This window comes from Gossypium raimondii, chromosome 6 (genome assembly GCF_025698545.1).
Source record: "Gossypium raimondii isolate GPD5lz chromosome 6, ASM2569854v1, whole genome shotgun sequence".
Lineage (NCBI taxonomy): Eukaryota > Viridiplantae > Streptophyta > Magnoliopsida > Malvales > Malvaceae > Gossypium > Gossypium raimondii.
The window spans coordinates 31,864,304-31,874,503 of record NC_068570.1 but is presented as its reverse complement, the minus strand read 5'-3'; positions in this window follow the sequence as shown (position 1 = coordinate 31,874,503).

Sequence of the window (10,200 nt, the reverse complement as noted above, 5' to 3'; positions counted from 1 at the left end):
ACAAAGATTAGTGGAAAAATCAGATAATTCCACTAACTCTCTTGATTCCAATAGTTAAGTGCACTTAGCATAATTTAAGTCTTATCATATACAGTAGTCTAGTTCCGTTCTAACTAAATCTCAACTGAACTAACCAAATTACCATACTTAAATATTAAACGAATCTAAATAGCTGTAAACTTAACGAGTTCGCCCAAAGCATTTGGGTTAGGCGGATACTTAACAAAAGAGTCCGCCAAATGACGCAATACACATAATACTTAACCAAGACAAACATTTTACTTACTAATTTCTATCATTATTTTACCAACTATACGTCAAACAGTAACCAGATATAGAGACTTCGTCAAACAGGCTGACACATTTAACAATTACATGCACAATTACTCCATTTCATTTTGTCCTTTCCAATCATTTCCAAGCTTATTAGCTTGTTCACAATTAATCATCCTTTGGGGCTAATTTTAACTTATTTCATATACCAAATAGCCAATTCATGTTTTATGACCCTATTACCAGACACAGACTCAGAATGGATACGCAGATCTGTCACCCCGAGTTGCCCGACAATGATGACACTGAACATATACATACTACCACCCCAGGTTGTTCAGCAATGATGACTTTCACAATCTGATTATTCTATCACCCCGGGTTGCTTGGCAACAATGAATTTATATGTATCATTTACCATCACGGGTTGCCCAGTAACGATGGTTTTCAATCAATATCCTGACCTTATAGCATGCCAACTATATCCGACTTTATCCAAATATCTAATAGGGTAACCAAATTTTTGATTTCATTATATAGTTCAATTCACATTCTACCATTCTCTATTTATCATCAATTCATTTCATCACATCATATAGCATATTTCAACACAATTTCATACTAATTATCATATATCAATTAATTCATGCAAATTTTATTCTACTCAATTTAGTCCATATCTCTACATTCAATTTCAATCATAGCAATTCACTTCAAATAATCATTGTCAAATCACCTCAATGTCATATTATGCAAACATCACAATATGCAACAATTAAATTGATTTTGAATCATAGAAATACAAACTAAAAGTTCATGTCACTTGTCTTCGGCTTTCGTCTTTCTTTTCTTTCTTGATGGCTCAGCATTGTCTTTAGCTATGAATAATAATTCAATAATAAAACAATATCAAATTCCATCCAAATCAAGTTCAATTACAAAGTCAAACATATTTTGCAATTTATTCAATTTAATCTTTGAACCCAGGACAAGCATAACTTTCAATCTAAAGCTTTAAAATAAAATCTGATTTCACATATATTTATTAGAGACCTCCTACTTCCTATTCCTATTGAAATTTCATAACAATTTTCATTTTATTCAATATGGTCCATAATGTACGAAACTAACAAATAAGCTTTACAATTTAGTCTTTTTCATAATCTAAGCTTAATTTCTATCAAATTCACACCAATTTCATCAATTTCTCAATAATGACAACTTTCAAAAACTTTAACAATTTCAAAATTTGGTACATGGGCTAGCTAAATTAAGCTCCCATGACCTCAAATCTATAAAAATTATAAGAAAAGGACCTAAATTACTTTACTAATAGTTGGCCAAAAGCTTGAAAGAAAAACTTGAAGAACTTTGCTTAGGTTTCTACGACTTGGGGAAGAAGAAGATGATATTCACATATTTTCCCACTTAATTTCCTATATATACATTAACTAACATTAGTTAATCTTGATTTATTAACTTAATTAAAGCTTTATTATTTTATTTTTACTTTTAATTAAACTTAGTGGATTATTCATCAACATCCACTAACCACAATTTATTATTGGTATAATAACCATTTTAGTACATTGGATAATTTCTATTTAAGTCCCCAAGCCTTTTTTCGAATTGAAAATCTATAACGATTGAACTTTTACAATGTAATCCTTGGGCCTTAATTACACACGTTTTCAGCTAAATTGCTTAACCGATTTTCAAGTCATTAATATACTAACTCCGTAAATATTGTTATTTAATATTTAAGAACTCGGCTTACGAAAACAGGATTCCAAAACCACACTTTTCAACACTATTGGAAATCGGGCCTTTACATCAAACCATTTAATTATCTATAATATATATAAAAGCACGAGTTTGGAAAAGTTTTTTAATTAACAAAAACACCCTTTAATGTTCATTTAATCACTAAACTAACATTAAATAAATAATTTTTTAAATAATAGAGTTTTTATCCATTTGAACTATACACTTAAGAACAATAGATAAAACCTCCTATAAAAATAATAAATAAAATCATATAAAAACATCTTTTTGTATAATAGAGATTTTAGTGGTTTAAACTACACAATTGAGTATAGTAATTATTAATAATATATTATTTTTAATCAATTATCATTTAATTAGTGTTACAACTAGATATCAATTAAAAATAAGATTTATCATTATAAATAACACTCCAGAAATGGAGGTTTAGCATTGGTAGGTTTGAAGTATCTAAAAAATAATTGAGTATTAAAGTAATGGTATTTGTTAGGGATTGACCCGTATAAACAACGAGAAAGAAGAAATATGTCACACCCCAAGTCTGATAGATTCGAGAATAATTCGTAGAGCCATGAAATTATCAGTTTGGCATAGTTTAGTCCGCCAATTAACAATCTTCTGGCGGATTTGGGATGGCATAAAGTATCTGTTGCAAAAATAATTAAGGATTTTTGTTCTAGGCTATTCTGCTATGCAAGAAAAGAATATGTCAAGCAAAGAGTAAGCTGGGTGAGAGTTGCCGCCAAAAGTATGGTTCGCCCAGTTACTTGAGTACTATGCAAAATGAGTTTTGTATAGTGATCTGATTAAGAGCCAACTAGATTGACTGGACAAATATTAATTATGCAAGATTTTCATTTATGTTTCTCTTAGAATCTATAGGCCATTTAAAAGGACAAATTCTGGATTTGAATGACACTTGTTAAAGTCCACTATGGGGAAATGGGTTATGTATGTGTGTGTGTGTGTGTGTGTGTGTGTGAAGGGTGTAACACCCCTAACCCTTATCCATCGCCGAAACAAAATTACAGAGCATTACTAGAGTTTACAGATCAAATAAATAGACATTTCATATCATATAACATTTATGTAAGAAACCAATTGAAATCAAACATATTGTCCCTTATGCAAGCCTTCGAGGCCCAAAATACGTATTAAAACAAGTCGGGGCTAAATCATGTGCTTAAATTTTTTTTCAGAAAACATTAAAATTTTTCAAAGCTACAGGGGACACATGGTCATGTGGTTAGGCCGTGTGACTCACACGATCAGGAGACACGCCCGTGTCTCAAGTCATGTGGGCATTCGAAATAGGGACACACAGCCTTGTCCTAGCCCGTGTCTGTGCCTGTGTAACTCTCTAACTTGGGCCACTCAGCCAAGCCACACGTTCATGTGCTACGCCGTGTTGAGCATACTGACTTGAGTGACACTTGTTGAGTTCCACTATGAGGAAATGGGTTATATATATGTGTGTGTGTGTGTGAAGGGAGTAACACCCCTAACCCGTATCCATCGTTGAAACAGGGTTACAGAGCATTACCATAATTTACAGATCAAATAAATAGACATTTCATATCATATAACATTCATGTCAGAAACCAATTGAAATTAAACATATTGTCCCTTATGCGAGCCTTCGAAGCCCAAAATACGCATTAAAACAAGTCAGGACTAATTCGGGTGCTCAAAATTTTTTTCAGAAAACATTAAAATTTTTCAAAGCTGTAGGGGACACACGACCATGTGGCCAGGCCGTGTGACTCACACGGTCAGGAGACACGCCCATGCCTCAGGATGTGTGGGCATTCGAAATAGGGACACACGGTCTTGTCCTAACCCATGTTTGTGCCTGTGTAACTCTCTGACTTGGGCCACATGGCCAAGCCACACACCCGTGTGCTACGCCATGTTGAGCATACTGACTTGCGCAACTTTAAAGATAGGCAAGACACACGACCGTGTCACCTGGCCGCGTGTCACACACAACTGAGACACATGCCCATGTCTCTGCCTGTGTGGACAAAAATAGGCCAATTTTCAAGCCACATTTCTAACCCAATTTGACATCAACCTAACTCAACATTTTTGCACATCAACAAGCCATAACTAGGCATTCAAAACAAGCCAAAATCAAGTCTTAAACATGAAATATCACCACATACAACCAATATTCCCTTAGGCACCTCAATTGACAACTTAAAGACATGTCAACCAAGTATTTAAACTTACCTAAATGACTAAATACATATATGCATATTCAAACCGCATTTTACTTTATTTCATTCTACCATATCAAACACACATCAAATATGATAAGGCCATTTATATACACATCAAAATATACCAAACACAAGCCATTTAAGTGGCTAGTCTCAACAAAACCCTTATATGCCAATATTGGCTAAATTAACCTATACATGTCATTATAACCGAAATTAATTTATAGAAAGTACTAAAACGGACGATGGATAGTTTGAAATAGCTCCAACTAGTTTCTAACTCGAACAAGCTTTCGAATTACTATTAAACACAGAAAATAACACAGAGTAAGCATTGAAGCTTAGTAAGTTCGTATAATACAGAATTTAACTTACCATGTTTCCATAAAATAGGTAAGTAAACCTAGCATATCTCAATCAATTTGACAAAAAGTCTAAACATATTATCACCAACATATTATCCATGAAAATCACATATAAAATCCAACACACATGGTTGAATTCATCAAAAATCATATTTCATGTATTTCATGTATATACCGGTAATAGTTCATATCAAACTCATATGATTTCATAACAGTATAGTACCCGTTGAACCATTTAGAATATCGTTAGGTACACGGGTAGTACACACGAAGTGTACTAAACTATAATCCATCAATTCATGTACATGTATGCTCATACGAGCTGTAAACAATAAGCTCTTCTGAGCTAAATAACGGGAAGCTCATGCGAGCTGAATAACGAGAAGCTCATTTGAGCTGTGGTGAGTCCGCAACACATGCAGGACCCCAACCAAATCGGTAACCCTAATGACATGTTATTTGTATTCTACGAATTTCATAAGGTTCAAACGGGACTCGGTAATCGTCGAATATGCGATCGGTATTTATACATGGATATTATACAATTCACATACATATAATTCAATTAATACATATACATACTCAATTTAATTACATGAACTTACCTCGATGAGTTTATGTAGATACGAAGGCGACTAATCTGATATTTTTCCTTTGCCTCGATCTAACTTCGTACTAGGTCTAACCAGATCTATACTAATGAATTTAACTCAATTCAATATAATTCATATTCAATTTAGTTCAACACACATTTTTGGCAAAATTACTATTTTGCTCCTATACTTTTAATTTATTGTAATTTAGTCCCTAGGCTCGGAAAATGACTTTCATGCAATTTAATCCTTACTCAAGCCTAGTCAATTTTTATACATATTAATAGTAGCTCACATAATTCACAATTTCACAATTTTACGACAAATTTATAATTGATAATTTCATCAAAATTCTCTTACCAAAAGTTTTGTATCTAACAACAACATATCATTTTCTATCATAAAGCTTCAAAATTCAAGCATACTCATCAATGGCAAAACCCTAATACTTTAACAATTTTGAAAATTAATCCTCGAGCTAGCTAGATTAAGCTACTACGATCTCGGAAACATAGAAATCATTAAAAACTGGACAAGAATACATACCTAATTAAGCAAAACAAGCTTGCTAATATTTCAAGCTTCCATGGCTAGGTTTCTTTCTTTCTTTTTTTATTTTGGTGGAAGATGATGATAATAGATTATTTTATTTATTTTATTTATAACTTTAATTGATAATTTCCAAAATTATCCTTAATAATTTATTCAATTTCCAATAATGACTACTCATGCTTAACCACTAAGAACTTTAATGGTCTATTTATAATGACCTCCAATTTAAAATTCTATAGCTATTTAATACTTTTATTTATTAGAACTCAACTTTTACACTTAATGCAATTTAGTCATTTTTATCAAATTAGGCATATAAACGGTAAAATTTCTTAACGAAATTTTTATATGATATTTCCAACATAACGTAGACCATTAGATAATATTAAACTAAAATTTTTTTCTGACTTCAGATTTGTGGTTCCAAAACCACTGTTTCAATTTCACTGAAAACGGGCTGTTACAAAGGATTTGTCAGGAAGTTTCTTCTTCCTTCAATATTTCTCTCTGGTTCTTTTCTTAAATTAAATATTATTTTCTCCTCATTAAGTTGGAATCTTAGGATCTTGATTTAATCAGTGGTTGTTTCACCTCTTGGTAAGTATTATAGCTTTACATGTTAAGTTTTTGATAAAGTAAGGTTATTAAGAGTTATATGAACAATAAAGCATGTATACAATGCATTCCATGGGGGTTTTTGAGATGTTAACAGTTTGTATGTAAATGAGTTTTAATGGTGAATATGTGCTCCTTAAGAAGTTGTTGCTTCTGGGTTGAGATGTGTCACATCTAAAATTTGGGTTAGTAGAAATTGGGTTAGTGAACCGAGAGTGGTCACGCCCAGAATTTTTTTAAGATGACCTTGGCACATTTGTCAATATATAAGTATCAAGTATAGTGATTGAGTAGTGGTGGAGCTGTCCTTGATGATCTGAGTTTGAATCCCTTCCCTCTCATTAATTTCTATTTGGTGCAAATTTGCTTCAAACCTTAGTCAAGACCAAACCATGTTGTTAAAATAATTGTTGTAGGACTATGAACAAGTAAGTGAGTTAGTCTAAGGATTAAGAGCTTAATTAGTTTCCTTAAGGTCTTAGGTTCAAGTTTTCACACTCTTAATATTTTTATTTAATTTAGCATGGTTAACACCCCTTTTGTCGTCCAAACTAGTTGCCATGCATGGGGAAATATTCTTTCCTTTCTTGGTTAGTCAACATGTCATATTCACCAACCTTGATTCCCTTTTTGCTCCCTTGATCCCTCAATATGCCTTTTTCTCCAACATTTCCATGTGTGTCGTCCATTGAACCTAGACAAAATGACTCTCATCTTTTCTTTTCATTTTTTTCTCTCTTTCCTTTTCATTGTCACACCTCCACCTTGCTCCTCCCTATTCTCTTCATTTTTCTTTTGTTTTAGCCACCTACCACCACTTTTGAACTATTTTCTCCTTCTCTTCTTCACCACTCCTTGCCAACCGAACCACCACCACCATCACCAACGCTGGACCTCCTCTTTGCCATCGCTCCTCCCATTTGTTAGTCTTTTAGAAAAAACTATGAAAGAAAAAATATATTAGAAACATACTATAATCTGTTGTATTGTTCAAATTATATAGTTAAAAAATAATAGAAAAATATATCCTGTTGAAATCCAACCACTTAACTTACTCCTAAAATCATACTAAAAAATTAAAAATTCCTAAAGACTTGGTCTATAGACCTATTTTCAAGAAGTCTAAGGCACATTCTTAACACTCTTCCTTGCCTTAGTAATTGAAAAAGTCTAATTTATTTCTTAAAACTTTAAATCTAACTTTTGGAAGAGCCTTGGTTAACATATCTGCAATTTGATCTTCAGTCTTGCAAAAAACCAACTTGATTTCACCAATCTTCTATTCTTTTTTTCAAATGATATTCATCAAATCCTGTTGTACTAGGCCCTAGGAGCTTGTTTAAGACTACATAAGGCATTGTTTAACATGTAGACTTTCTCCTTCTATCTCTTGACTTGGAATCCATCAAACAGCTCTTCTCTCATTGCTTCAATCCACTTGTCATTTTTCTCAGCTTCTTTAAACTCAACAGACTCAAATATAACAACATTACACCTTTCATAAATTTCAGAAAAAGATCTTGTGTCACAAACTGGAACATCATCTATGTTGTCATCAAAATATTGAGGAGTCTTTAGCAATTGCTTTGTTGTTGGCTTCTGTAGCACCCTAAACTCATAACCGTCGCCAGATTGGGGTTATAAGATATTACTAATCAAATTGTAACAATTGTTAAACTTAAAAACAATCAATCAATTTAATTCACAACAATTAACCCAATATATAGTTATGGAAAAAACATAATTACGAACACAAATTTGAGCATACGAGATCAGAATTATAAGTTTGGAACATTCAGGGACCAAATTGAAATCAATTAAGAATTTTTAAAGAAAAATAAAAAAAATTGAAACAGGGGTCATACGACCATGTGACAGGGCCCATACCGTGTGGCTAAGATCATAACTGTGTACGTAGACTGTGTAACTTACTGTGCCTGTGTAACTCAGGATCACATGGCCATGACACCATGCCGTGTAACTCTCTATGACCGTGTAGCTCAGGGTCACACGGTCGTGTCGCCAGGCTGTGTAACTCTCTGTGCCCATGTGGACCAACCTGCACTGAAAACAAATAAGATACACGGCTGTGTGACAGCCTGTGTCTCAGGCCGTGTGCAACATAATTAACCCCTAAAACAAGCAATTTCATACCCTCAATCCTTGTAGCATAAGTCATACCATGTCTAAATGAATCATAAGTTCAAAATCACATTCAAATCATCAATTTGATGCCATAATTTCAACCATCCTAAGCCTAACCGATATGCTATTCAGAGGCACCTCAATCAAAGACCATTCAATTAAATAACCAAACTAAGAAAATATATGATCTTAACCAACCATTTGTTTTCAAACCTCAATCAAAATGTCCAAATATATATATACTCACATCAAGTTACCAATTCACTAAAACCAACATTACATATGACATTTACAAATACATCACAAACACTTATATACAAGCATTCACTTTAAGATCAACATCATTCCAAAAGTCTACATGACAACATCCCTTACAAATAACCTTCACTAGATTTATCTAAAGACTAAAACATCATAACTCAAAACATTATCATCCTAAGTACAAGCCAAGACACAAAAAGAAAACATCACCAACATTGAGTTCGGGACTGTCATTGGATGTTGTTGAGTCATAAATCAAAAATAGGTACCTAACCTACAGAAAAAAGAATTATCAAATAATGAATAAATTACTTAACTCAAAGGACTACAATTACACTTAATAGCCATAATTTCATAATCCATATCAAGTAATGTTTATTTCCACTTAATCTACCATAAAACACAATATAAGCATTCCATACACCTCTCATAATAAACCTCATTTGTCAGTCTTCTCCAATGAATCGATTATACATTATCAATATGAGACAATCTGATGTTGGCACCTGGTGCCTAATGAATAAACCGTAACATTTCTTGGGATACTGCATTATCCCCAACTTTCTGATTCCAACAACCAGAAGCAAGTGTATTCTCTGTGCAGTCGATTCCAGGGTCAAGCGTACGTACTTGATATGCAAAAGATTCAGCTTAAGTTGTGCTTCTCGGTTTCGCATCCTTCGAGTGCTCATAACGATTTTACAAGCCTAGTGTCTTAAGATATATCTACGGTTCAGAAGTAAAATCTCTAGTTATTTCCTGAATATTTATAGTCTAAAGTTTAATTACAATATACAGTCTATAGTTTATTTATAGTTTCAATAATAAGAGTACTTACCTAGGATCGGCTTTGAAGTATCAGATTTTTGTTTCTGAAATCAAACTTTTAAATTTTATTTGTGGCATGGTTCCCAAAATACCCCCTTAAAATATGCATGCAAATTTTGAATAAAAATCAAGGTTCGAGTTTTGAATCAAACTCTAATACCACTAAATGTATCCTTTCACACTCGACCTAGACATTATGGTCGAATTCTGAGGGCTACATTAGCCACCAGAATGACACAGAAAAACTTTCATAATTTAAAAAATATTTTAAAACCATTTTTCCTTTTTATTCAAAACTAGAGAACTTGAATATTTGTCCTCATTTCTCGAAAATAAAAGTAAACTTAAGCTTTTTTTTTTCTTCTGTCTATGGTCAAACTCAAAACAAAGTTTGAAAGGAAAGCTAAGGCACAACTTGAGTCTTGAGTCTTTACCATTATCTTCGAATCTTTTCCCTTCAAACTTTCCTTTCTTTTTCTTACATTTCATCACTGTAAGTAGTAGATTTATTTATTTTCTTTCATTTCACCAGTCAAACTTATTTTAGTTTTGTTATTGTGT